The sequence below is a fragment of the Urocitellus parryii genome, chromosome Y, assembly GCF_045843805.1.
Source record: "Urocitellus parryii isolate mUroPar1 chromosome Y, mUroPar1.hap1, whole genome shotgun sequence".
Lineage (NCBI taxonomy): Eukaryota > Metazoa > Chordata > Mammalia > Rodentia > Sciuridae > Urocitellus > Urocitellus parryii.
Window position 1 is genome coordinate 39,936,723 of NC_135548.1, and position 12,638 is coordinate 39,949,360.

The following is a 12,638-nucleotide window of genomic DNA, read 5'->3' on the forward strand; positions in this document are numbered from 1 at the left end:
TGGTAAAGTGGTGATATTTATTAATAATGGATCGAATAGGTTCATAATTGTTTTAGAGTACAATTAGATGCCTTCAAACTTTAGGCTACATGGGCACATTTGAGAACGGTTCCAGCCATTCTCTCATCCTTTGGGTCATTCCCCTCCTATGTCCTGTGAGACATTTTCTATGTGAGGCTTTAAGAAGAAGAAGAGAATATTCTGTAAAGAAAACCTTGTGATCTGTGCAGTATGAAGTTGAATGGATTCATTCAGAAATCAGAAATTCTATTGAAAGATATTTATTGGCATGAGCCAAATAAAACCTATTTTTAGGCATCCTGGTGAAGACAAGGTTTTATCTTTATGTCTCATTTTCTATGTTTTGTTGTTGTTGTTGTTGTTAGAATGAAATTCATATGTTGCCAGACCATTCTATCAGATGTGTAACTAGATGCCATTTAAATTACCCACTTTTACATGGTAGACAGTTTTTAATGAACACTGCCTGTCTGCACCTTTTTTAAAAACAGGACTGGGATCAGAAGCCCAAATACCAATGGTTAGCTGGAGCATATTTTTCATTTGGCCTATCTGTCAGTATTCCCTGAGGTCATCTGTGCAATCAGCTTCGTTACTCCTGCTCCCTCACTGGATTTCATAGAAACCATATGCTATGTATGAATCAGGGACACCAATCCCACAACATAGCATTCTTGGAATATCCAAAGTCCCACTTTTCACTTCGCCATGCCTGAGATCAGCAGTAATATTTATCAGCAAATGTGAGATTTTCAAAGATCCAATTCTATGTGCTCCTTTCTCATAGAGCCTTAGGCAGGGATATAGCATACATAAATATTAAGTAAAGTCCATAGTTTTTAAAATGTCATCCATTGAATAGTTGACACATGTCTGAGATACTTTTTATTTTGGAGGAGGTATTATTTAATAGGGAATTCCAACAGCTACCTAATAGTGAAATGAGAAGTCTTGCATCCATTTTATTTTGTTTCTGATGATTTTTATGAGTAAGGGTAAGATACTTCCTTGTTCTGATGCAGATGTTGCCCACTTTTGTGAATGGATGCGGGGTGTCACCTACTACTTGCATATCTGCATATTGGGCTTGACACTGCTATCGTACTTGGTAGTTGGCAAAAAGTCAATACTGAAGTTAAGCTCTTGTGTTCTAGCAGCAGAGCTGAAGATCCTTGATGTGCCACCTTCTGCAATCCATGCTGCTCTCTTCATGTTCCTTATTGACTTCCTGGTGATGAGCATCATGGTCTCCTGGTCTTGAGAATGGCCAAGCATTGCTCTGTGAATGTGGAAGATGGGCATGTGGAAGGCTCCAGGGAGGAGGGATCATTGAACATGTACTCGAATCCATGTGCCTGTTGAATGACCTGTTTTTTTATTTTTGGGTTTTAAGGGAGACACTGCCCTAAAACACTTCTGTGCAGCTGGGGATGCAGGCTTCTGCTTCACCTTGCAGGAAGCATTAACGAATCCTTTCCAGAAGACACGAGAAGAGAGAAGTGAGCCTCTGGTATCATGCAGGTTCCTTGCATTGCCCATGGGCTAGAAGAGAGAAGAGTTGCTTCATGAGATTTGATCCCCTTTTTCCTGAAAAGTTCCACACAGAGGTGAGTCCCCAGCATGTTTAGAAATCATTTCAGACACCTTTCTGGACGGAATTGAATCAGAGCCCCTGATGATGTGGAAGAGCTAAAGATGGGTTTGCTATGAATTTTCTATTTCATTCATCAGGGCCTGAGTCAAGTCAGTCATTGTGCTGTCAACACATGAGCTGCTGGTCAAATGTGAGGAAGTGGTCTTGCTTTATGAAAACACCACCCTGATTCAGTGAGCCAGAGGCAGCCTGCAGTCCCTGTTTTCCTGTAAAGGCAGATTGCTGTGGATGGCCTCTGGCCTCGTCATGCAGCCCTGCTCAGAGTAGGGGATTGAGGGACCAGGCAGATCCCTAGTTCCTTTTGACCTTTATTGCCATTGGGCCACCCCAGGGTCCTTGGACTCTACCTGGTCTTCTGGCCTGGGTCAGGGGATGTGAGGTTTGGAATCCCCCTCTGTGGCAGGATCCCAGCCCCCCAGCCACTTGAGGTCAGCACATCCTTCCCTAATTGTGTTAGAGTTGGAGACTTCTCCCACCCATCCTCATCCATGCTCATCCCACATTTTGTAGCTTGGCACCTGAGGACCTTTATTCATTGACTTAGTTGTTAGTGATGATGGTTACTAAGACTAAGTGACTCTTTCAAGTCACATCACTTGCATGGTAGGGCTAGAGCATGGATCTTCCTAATTGATTTCATGGGACTCTCTCATGGAAACTGTGACTGCTTCCTAAACACACACTCTACATTTGGAGTGTCAAAATTCTTGCCACTGCCTCCTTGGCAAGTGTATCTTGTCTTCTACGTGGGAATTTCACAAATATTTTCCTTTGGTTTGTGGAGGTCATGCAGAAGGGATTTCATTTGAAATAGCCCAAACAAGAAATACCAGTTGTCTTTTTCGCACATGGATGTGTGTAGTGAACACCCCTTTCTGTGTGCTTGCATGAGTTACTCCTTTGAATTTGTTGAAGAATGGTTGGCTGGGGAGCAAGTTAACGAGAGATGGATATCAATGGTTGTCAAGTATTCTGACGTGAAGAATGTATTGAGGATGTGAAGGCTTTTCTAGCCAGTTCCTATGGCTCAGTCAGGGATCAGTCAGAGGATTCTGTCTGGTAGACTCTTTGGCACAGATGTCAAAGTGGCCTGGTCTTACCCTGTCCAGGACTGAATGCTGAGCTTGAGTGGGAGCTTCTTGTCATTTCAAGCATTTCCATGAGTCTGTCCTCTGTTCTCTTGTATCCAAGTGGTTTCTAATAGGAAAGCAGAACAAAAATTGAAAGTATGGTGATTGATTATTTTTACCAATGTTATTTCAATCCACTTTGTTTAATACGAAATTACCTTTATGCTAGTAAGACTTCATATGTGAGGAAATAATGAAAATATTGGGGTTAGGGGATGAGAATATGCAAATCAAACATTTTTGAGCACCAAGACCCGTTTTTTGTTTTTGTTTTTGTTTTTTTTTAAACTTAAATAATATTAAGTGCCAGAGGACCACCGCTGCCATTCAGCCTCAACAACCTCCAGGTCCAGCCTCCAGGTGGCCCATTTCACCAGGGTGTGTGGGACCACACTGTGCTGGGATGAGAGAACAGTACCCACGGATGTTGACATCTCACAGAGTAGATATTGCCAGTGACAGTAGGGAGCTATTGGCACATGAGGAAGGGAAGAGCTCTCAGGATGGGAAGAGGGGGCCGCTTCGAGACTCATTGGGTATGGCACGAGGCTGCTGGGTGTGGTGTTGGCCTGGGCCCACTGAGTGGGGCAGATCCGTGGTCTGTGTTTCTGTACGCTCCTCTGTAGCCTGTGTTGGCAGCAGATCAGGGAATTGCGATCAGAAGTGCTCCCAGTAACACAGGCACCAGCCCCCAGAGTGTGTGCCTATCCGTTTCCCCACCTGGCCTGACTTAGTGCCTGTCTTGCCTCAGGGCTGAGACCCTACAATCTCTGATGAGGGTGTCTGTGGTCCAGATCCAACCTGCATGGCCAACATGCTCAGACCTTCAGCTGGGTCCTAGGCTGCTGCAACCAAACTCTGTTAACTGGGTGGCCGACAACAGAGGAAGTGTCTTCCGTTGAGCTCCAGAGGCTCAACACAGTAGGTGTTGGGCTGTCCCAGTGCCATAACCCCTCCCAGGTTTCAAGGGGACTGTCTCCCCAACTCTCCCAGCCCTTGCCCACTCTCCTATTGCTGCCCACGATCTGTGGTTCCCATATGGGCATCCCGCCCTGGCTCCAACCTCACATATCCGGTATCCCCCAGTCTCCCTGGTATCTGGGTCCAGACTCTCCTCTTCCTACAAGAATATCAGATATTGGATTTGGTCCCAGTTGATGCTGTGTTCCATCATGTGAGCTCTTAGCTTCATCACTGTGCAAAGACTCTTTTCCCACACAAGTTCGCACGACTTTTGGCTGGCTAAGAATTTTCAGGCGACACTTTTCAAATGAGTACACTTTCCTTCCTTCCGATCTCCCACCAGTGAGCATTCCTCGCACCCTTGTCCTAGTTCCTTTATGGCAGTTTCCCTCCTTATGGCTGAGAGGACCTAGTGACCCCTGAATTCACACGTTCTCCTTAATCACCAACACACTGCAGAATTCTCCAGGGGGCCATATATGCTCCTGGAAGTTGGTGTTGGAAATATTTCTCCATCCATTAATCACTCCCTCACTCACTAATGTCCTTGTGTCCTTGAGAAAGGCTCTCCCTTTCCTGGTTTTCCTGAATAGAAATCCTCTTGCCTCTTGGGTGAATAGGGTTATGGGTTGTGCAGAGGGTGTTGGTCCACTGAGCATCTTAGAGACTGTCCTTTATGGAGCCTAATGATCCTCACTGGGGAATGAGGCCAGGGTCCTAACTGTGGTTAGTTAGAGAGGGAAAGAAGGACGAGGGAAACTCAGATGTCCCTTCATGGCCCCTGGAGTTAGAGGACTTACCCCTTTGCACCTGGGATCAGGAGACCTCATTTCCTCGAGGACACGCACACTCAGACGTTAATCTTGAGTGTGGGTTCCTTTCTGGGGTCCAGGGCTGTTGTTAGCCACCAGGAATGACAGTGCTCTCCATGCTGAGTGGAGCCATTTTTGCCAGGAAAGAGAGCCCATGGTCACGCCTTGTGCAAAGCATCCCACGCCAGGGGCTCCCATGCCTACATTCCTGTCCTGAAAGGAAGCCACTCAGAGGCAAGGTGGGTCCAACCACCTCCCATGTGTTCACTCATCACTGTGTTCCAGCAGTCACCCCAGTGAACAGTCCTGATGGGATTGGATGTGGCTCAGAATGTCACCCTCATGAGCTCTACCCTGCCATAGCTGCAGTTCTGCAGTGGGAGAAACTCAAAACCTCAAAACACATGCACATGAAAGAAAAGAGCAAGAGCCAGAGCCCAAACAGGCCAGGTGTGGCAAAGACAGCTGGAGTGCCTAGGTTGGGACTCAGAATTATGTCAGTGGGGTGGCATTGCTGCTGGCACCAGCATGATAACCGAGAGCCAGCCCTGCTCATTTTGGGGAGCAGTGTGTTGGGGAAGGCAGCAGAAATTGAGAGGCAGGATTGAGTTTGGCCCTAGGAGGAGGTTGGGTAAGAGGCCAGTGTGGGTTGGAGAGCCTGGGCAGATAGACAGAGGCCAGGGCACACCCCAAAGCCTGGAGACTGCACTTGATGTCCAGGGTTGTGAAACACCACTTCCCCTCTTACTCACAACTGAGAGCAAGGGGCATTGATGAGTTCAGTTTGTGTGCGGCTGCATCCAAGGTGGCTCGGCTAGGAACCTCTGTTTCCTTGACTCAGGAGGCTGGGAGTCCAGGCTCCACTGAGGCTCGGCTGGGAGGATCGGAGTCTGAGTTTATGCCTGTGTTCCCTGTAGGATCCATGTTGGCTGAGCCTCAGTGTTTTTGTAATGAGAGGATGGGTGACCGTCATGTCTTTATCACAGGACACACTCGCTAAATGGATTTGTTTGCTCTGAGGAGGAAAGAGAGAGGGGGGAGTGGTGCTGGAGACAGGGATGCAGACAGGGGTCATGGACTTGGCATAACTCAGTCTTGGAGGTGATATCCCATCACCTGTACCCACTTCAATTCCCATGAATCCAGAGGCTGAGCCCCCTTGAGGTGAGGGGTGAACCGGTTCTGGGCAGCAGGATGCTGTGGTACCTCGGAGTCTCTGTGAGACCCCAACACTAGACACACTTGGCCCTTTTGAAATCTTAGGAGAAGCCTTGGGAAGTTGTATGGCAGAGGGGAGCAGCCTCTGCATCTCAGTCCCCTCCAACTTGCCATGGTGTAGAGAGGGAACTGCAGCCACGATGGGACGGACATTGGCCATGTCCCTGTGTGGGACACAGGCCTGATTGAGTTAGGGTGCATTCTTTGTCTCTCCCTTTCTTGTGATTATCCCATCTCTACATTTGTGCTTTAGCCACCTGTGAGTCCCATCTCTGGTTTCAGAGAGAACAGAGGGTGTTATGGGCCAATAGACACAATAAACCCTAGAGATTAGATGCTACCCTACTTTCCAGAAAAGACTGGGCACACCATGAGTTGCACAATGATGGGACCAGGGTCCAAAAGCTGCTGAGAGGGAAGGACTGGTTGTGAATGCATTTTTGAAGGCTCCAAGCTGGAACTCTAGTGGCACCAAGCAGGGCAGATGCTGGTGGGGATGTTTGGGTAGTTGTTGGTGAACACCTGCGCACCTGAGATGGGTAGGCATGGAGGAGAAATCGGCAGCCCATAGGGCTGTTGAAAGTGGTCTTATGTGAAAAGAGGCTCAGGTATGGGCACAGGAAATGACATCATTGCCTTGACAATGGATCAAACAGAACATGGAACCCTGGTATCCAGGCACCCACTTCACTGACCAAGCCATCCGAGCTCACTTGGTTGGAGCCACTGGAGGGAGAAGGATGTTCTCCTGTGGTTGCAGACAATGCCGAGCCTCAGGCTCCCAGGAATCTCAGGGGGGCCAACTAGCCCTTTTGTGGATACACTGGGTGAGGCTTCATCTTAGACGCCAGAGCCTCTGGCGATTGTCGCAGAGGAGCTCAAGAGTAACAGTGAGTAGCACAGGGCAGGTGAGCCCAGCAGGCCCTCTAGTCTGATCCCTGATGAATGGCCCAGGACTCCTATTCTGACTCTGTGTGTGTGTGTGTGTGTGTGTGTGTGTGTGTGTGTGTGTGTGTGTGTTTGTACTGATGGGAACTGTCCCATTGTGCTTTGACTCTAGTGTATTGGCACAAGTCATTTTTCTGTTTGTCACCATTTCCATTTTGAACCCACCATTCTTGGTCCCAACCCAGGGTGAAAATGATCAGAACACGGAGGAGCCCTTCAGGGTTCAGAGCCTTGAACCTTACAGGCAGGACCAGCTTAGGAATGAGCTCCTGCCTGTCATTTGTGGGAGGAACCTACATTTCAGCAGCAACATGGGGTTAATCTCCTGGGATTTCATACCCACCCAGCAGGTGCTGGATCTCTTGTTCCCAAAACAGCCACCTTCTTCAGTCTTTACTCCTGGTGCCACTCCACATCCTCCAAGGGGACAAGAACCTCAGGTTCTGGATGGATGTTGTAGAATGCCCACAGAGCCAACTGCCAGGCTGGGTGGGGTACAGTTGCTGGGCTTTGCTGATGTTGTCATCCCCCACAGTTCTTGGAACCTTCTGTGGCAGTGGCATCCAGGACCCCAGCAGCTGTGAGTAGCAGCTCCTCACTGCTTCACTCCAGCGAGCAGGTGGAAGACAGCCGCGTTGTTCACGTCCTCCTAGAGGGACAGAGCCTGAGGGAGACAAAGCGCATCCCGGTAAGCCCGACAGCAGGGCTGCCTCCTGGGTGTCCACACAGTGGAAGGCAGGAGACACAGCCAACCCCAGGGCTATGGTGGGAAATAAAGAAGAGAGAGGTCCGTCTTAAGGGCTTGACCTGAGGAGGGAGAGCATCAGCATGCCCAGCTTCAGTGGTGAGTGGGCCTGTGTATTGTGGGTTTTGCAGGCCAGAAGTGCAGACGGAAGTGCTGTGGACAGATGAAGGCAGAGATATGTCCAGGGTGCAGGCTGCAGTGCCTAGAACTTGGTATTCTCAATGAGTGAAGTTGGAGCAGAGGAGGTGGCAGTGACTTGTCACATGTGTAGGAGGGGATGTGTTCCTGGTGGCAGGGAAGAGAACCTCCTTAGCATGACTAGGTGTAGGAATTTGGGGTCGGGATCACCTGGGGGGTCATGCCAAAGCTTCGGAATGTTAGGCTTTGCATGTATGTAAATACGGAGATAAAGGGGTTCCTTGCAGAATTTCTATGGATGTGCAGTAGACACGCTAATGCTGCAGGTGTCCAGCTGCAGAGGAGACATGTTCAGTGACTGCCAGTGCTGAGTCAAGTACATCATGACAACCAGACCCGCACCGAGCTTCCAGAGGCCAGGGCCTCTCAAAGCTATCATGAAGCACTCAAGTGCACACTCTTGTATCTGAGTCTGTTTTGTGTCGTGGCAGTCAGGACCCAAATTTTCAGTGCATCTGCCTCTTCCACCCACAAAGGCAGCCTGCATCCCAGATCACACTTGGTGCGCAGATCCCTGGCCCATTATTCTCATCTCAGTGAGATGAGAGTGTGTCTGTGCATAGGCAGTTTGGTCCTTTGACATGAGTGGAATGTGGCTCCCCAGGGGGAGGGGAGATGGCAGGTACAGGCAGATATTTGTACCAGGATTGTTCTAGTAGCACATTGCAAGAACCCAGGTGGTATATGGAGGACACACTCAGGTAGCAGGATAACAAGATTGTGCCCTTGTATATGTAGCTGAGATTTCTCCTGAATGTTTGACCACAGTCTTCTGGGTAGCTCTTCTAAAAGCCATTCTCTGATGACATTTGTCCCACCCTGATCCAGGTGACCTTTCAGGAGACGGTGACAAGCCTCATCCGCAGGGCCTTGGACCAAAATTTGTTGCAGCATGAGGATGTGGACAACTTTGAGCTGCTGTATATGATGTCTGAGGATGAGAGTAAGTAGGACAATCAGACAGTGGGGAGACATGATCCACAGTGGGCTCAGGATAACTGACAGCCAAGAGAAAGTGGGCCTTGGCCCCAAAATACCAAAGTGTGATGGGCCTGGCGGAGACTCTCAGGGGTTGTGGGTGTTTTGTGGTATAATCCTTGAGTGCCACCTAACAATTCTCTCCACTTCGCTCTGCAGAAATCAAGGTCTCTGACCACTCACTCGTGTGTCTGTCCATGAATCTGGGAATACAATATTTCATGGTGAGGAAACGCCCCCAGGTCAAGGGAAAGGAGGTAAACACCTACCTTATTCAAGCTGTGCATGTGCTGCCATTCCACTCCGACCTGAGGAAATAAGAAGCCTCAGCACCTGGACATATTTGCTGGAAGCCCATAGAGCCCACTGACAGTCTGGGGTGGCTTTCTGTTTCTGGGTTTGCTGATGTTCCATCCCCCACAGTTCTCAGAATCAACCTGCAAGTCCTCCAGGCCGCTTTCCCACAAGCAGGTGGGAGACACCTGCTTAATTCGTGTCCACTTAGAAACACAAAGTCCAGAGATGGCCAAGAGTGTTCTGGTAAGCCTGGGAGCAGGGGTGTCCCGTGGTGCTTACACCTGGGTGGGGAGCAGACACTGGTCCAATACCATGGACTACTCATGCCCTCTTGAATTTGGAGCTTCTGGATGATCAGGAGGATAGATGGGAATCAAGAAGGGAGAGGTCAGTGTGAAGGGCTGGAGCTGAGATGAGCGAGTGCAGCAGCTTGTCCACTGCCATGTCTGAGGGAGTCTGTGTGTCAGGTGGCAGCATGCAGTCCAGAAGGGCAGGGACAGGTATGGGTGACAGATGAGAATAGGACAGGAACTAGGTTGCAGGTTCCCTTGTATGGGATGCTGACGTCTATGGAGGAGGACAGCAGTGTGAGGTTCTCCATGTTCCTTGAACAAGGAGCTGAGAGAGTCTCTCTGCAGAGTCGATATGGATGTGGAGCAAGCACACTAAATGTCCAGGTAACCCAATGACCACCCTTGCCGGATGAGGTGCCCTCCTACATCCCAGCCAGCACTGAGCCTCTGGAGGCCAGGAGCTCTCGTGGCTATCTTTCAGCTCTCCTGTGTGTGGTCATGTTCCTGGGTCTGTTTTTGGCCCTGGCAATCCAGACCAAAGCCTCTAGGTTTTGTGCCTAGGCCATTCCCAATGCCGCCTGCATCCTCGGGCAGACCTGGGATCTTGGAGGCTATTGTCCCATTCCTCCCAACTTGTGGGATGAGATTGCATCTGTATGCAGGTAGTGGGGTCCTTTCACTCCGAGAGGAGTGCAGCTCCACAAAGAGCAATGGCAGGCCCAGGAAGTCCTATGTACAAGGATTGGGCTAGTAGCCTGTGGGAAGAGCCCACACGATGAGCAGGAGGTCAGCCTCGGGTAGTAGGGTCATGGATGTTGCCCTTGTATTTAGAGTGGAGGTGCCTCCAGAATGCCCCTGCCCACTGTCCTTGAGTAGTCACTTCAAGGCCCATTTCCTGAAGGCCTGTCTCCCATGCTGCTCCAGGTGACCTGCCACGATAGGGCTCCTGTCGTCATCCGCAGCGCCCTTGACCTACACTTCCTTACTGAGGAGAATCCAGAGGATTATGAGCTGGGCCAAATCATCTCTCGCCGTCAGAGTAAGTGAGACAATCAGATAGCAGAGAGCAAGGGTCAGGATGTGGACTCAGGTCAACTCTTAGCAACAAAGAGTAGTCTCTGACCCCCAAGAACACTCCAACAGGTGTGTTGGGTTCGTGCACAAAGCCAACTGCACTTCTGCTGGTGGAAGGTCTTGAGGTCCAATGGTATACCCCGGTGGATATTGCGGCTCCCCACTAGGTGCCCTCCCCTGGACATGAACAGGCATCCAAAGCTGACATCTTTGAGGAGTGAGGAGGAAAGCCTCTCTCCAGGAGCAGTATGTTTTCATGGTCTGGGATAGGAGTGGTTTCAAAGGAACATGGGAATGCATGGGCTAAAGAGGGAACTGGCATTTTGTGGACTGAAGCAGTACTATTGAAAGCCTTCTGTGTGACCAAAAAACCACTGCCTGGGCAGAGCATTGCCAGGATTCTAGCAAGCAGTAACAGGATGAAATTGGGAAGAAAACACAGCCTGGGAGACAGCCTGAATCATCTGTTTTTGCATAAATTCCATGGTCTTACGCACCTGAGTCCACTAGGCAAGGAGTGATCACAATAGCCAGGTTGTGATCCCTAACTAAAGTCAGATGAGGGCTTCCTGAGCACGTAGCCACAGAGCTCATCTGATAATAATGCCAGCGCTTTTTCGTTGGTTGGTTGGTTGGTTTTTGTGAGCCAAACACCACAGCAGCCATTATCCCAGCCTATGTACCCTGAAGACCACCATCCCTATGAGTTCTAGGATCACTTGTCTCCTATCTTAACCTACTGTTAGGTTAGTAGAGTCTATGGAAGAGGAAGTCTGTCTGGGGCCTTGGTAGCCTAAGAAATTCATAGCAGAGATCTCCACATCCAACCCAGAAGGGATGGAGAACAGGCTCTAGGTTAGAGGAGGGCGACAGGAAACACATGTTCAGAGGAAGGAGAAGCGGCTGTTGTATTCCCCCACTCGGGGTCATGGCACCACTGGGCCATACACCATGTTGGAGGGAAGCAGTCCCTTTGCTGGTCTTTGGAACCATTGTTCTCAGTAGGGCAGTATTTGGAATGTGGCCTCCATTCTCAGAAGCCTGGTTCACATGGAGGCGGGCTCCACCAACGCAGAAGCATGGCTCTAACGTGGTATCCGTGCTGGTCAGCCTGTCCTCACTGTGGCCATACTTGAGGAAAATAACTCAGAGGAGGAATCCTAGGCCTTTTTTCTCTGGGTTTCATAGCTTTCTCTTTGGTTGTGCACTGAGGCTGTCCATAAAGCTCTAGTGTGTGGCAGTGGAGAGCTCCTCAGCCCTTGCCACAAAGGCATAGACTGGGAGAGAGAGAACGAGGCTGGCAGAGAGGGAGAGAGAGAAAGATGGAGAGGGAGGACCTCTCCTTGGAGAATGAGGATTCAGTGGAGCCAACAGGAACAAGGTACTGTTGCCCAGGGCACAACCCTGTTTAGGTCTTACTCCAACCATGCTCAACCTTTCTTCCAGTCCCTCCCACCCCCCAGTAGTGTATTCATCTTGAATGAGAATTTCATGTTGACATCAGAGCACTCACCATCCAATGCTTCCCTCCAATCCCACCTATGAAGATGGCTCATGTGGGGACTGAATCTTCGGCACAGGAACCTTTTGTAGGAGATTTCAGATGCAAACCCTAGTGGTGTGCTTTGGCAGATGCAAGAGGACCTGAGATATTCTGGAGTCCAAAGCCTTCGGTAGGAACAGACATTAGGTCTGTTGAAGTGCTCTGCCTAGTTCTTCCTCAGGGAGGACTGTGGAGGCTGTCTTTGTTGGTATTGGTGCTGAATTGGAGAGCTCTCAGGTGTGTGGCTCTGGCCTTTTCTGGCACAGGCTCTCAGATGTTGGCATGTCCTAGGGAGCACCTCCTGAGTGCCACCTTCTTTTTGTACACCCCTCTCTCCCCAGAGCTGAGGATTCCAGCAGAGGCCAACGTATTTTATGCCAAGAATCCTCACAAAAAATCCCACTTTGTGCTGAGGAAAAGGAGCCTCTCCCAAAAGAATGATGGGTGGATCGAGCCTCAACCTCCCTCTCGTCCTGCAAAGAAGGCTCCTGCCCTCCTGAGGATGCTTGCAAAACCATTCTGTTGCTGTGTGCCTGGGTGGTGCTGAGGCAGCCCAGGAATATTTACATTGATTACTATTTTCTTCAAAGTTTGAATCTATAGTTTGCCATTGTCCTTGACCTTGTTTAGTAACACAGTTGTTACTCTATCCTGTATTTGTTGTTTCCATTAATATATTATTATTATTTTAAAATATATATGTTTTTGTTACCTGATCTACTGTGATGATTTGAGTATACTAAATGTAGCAGTGATTCCTAAAG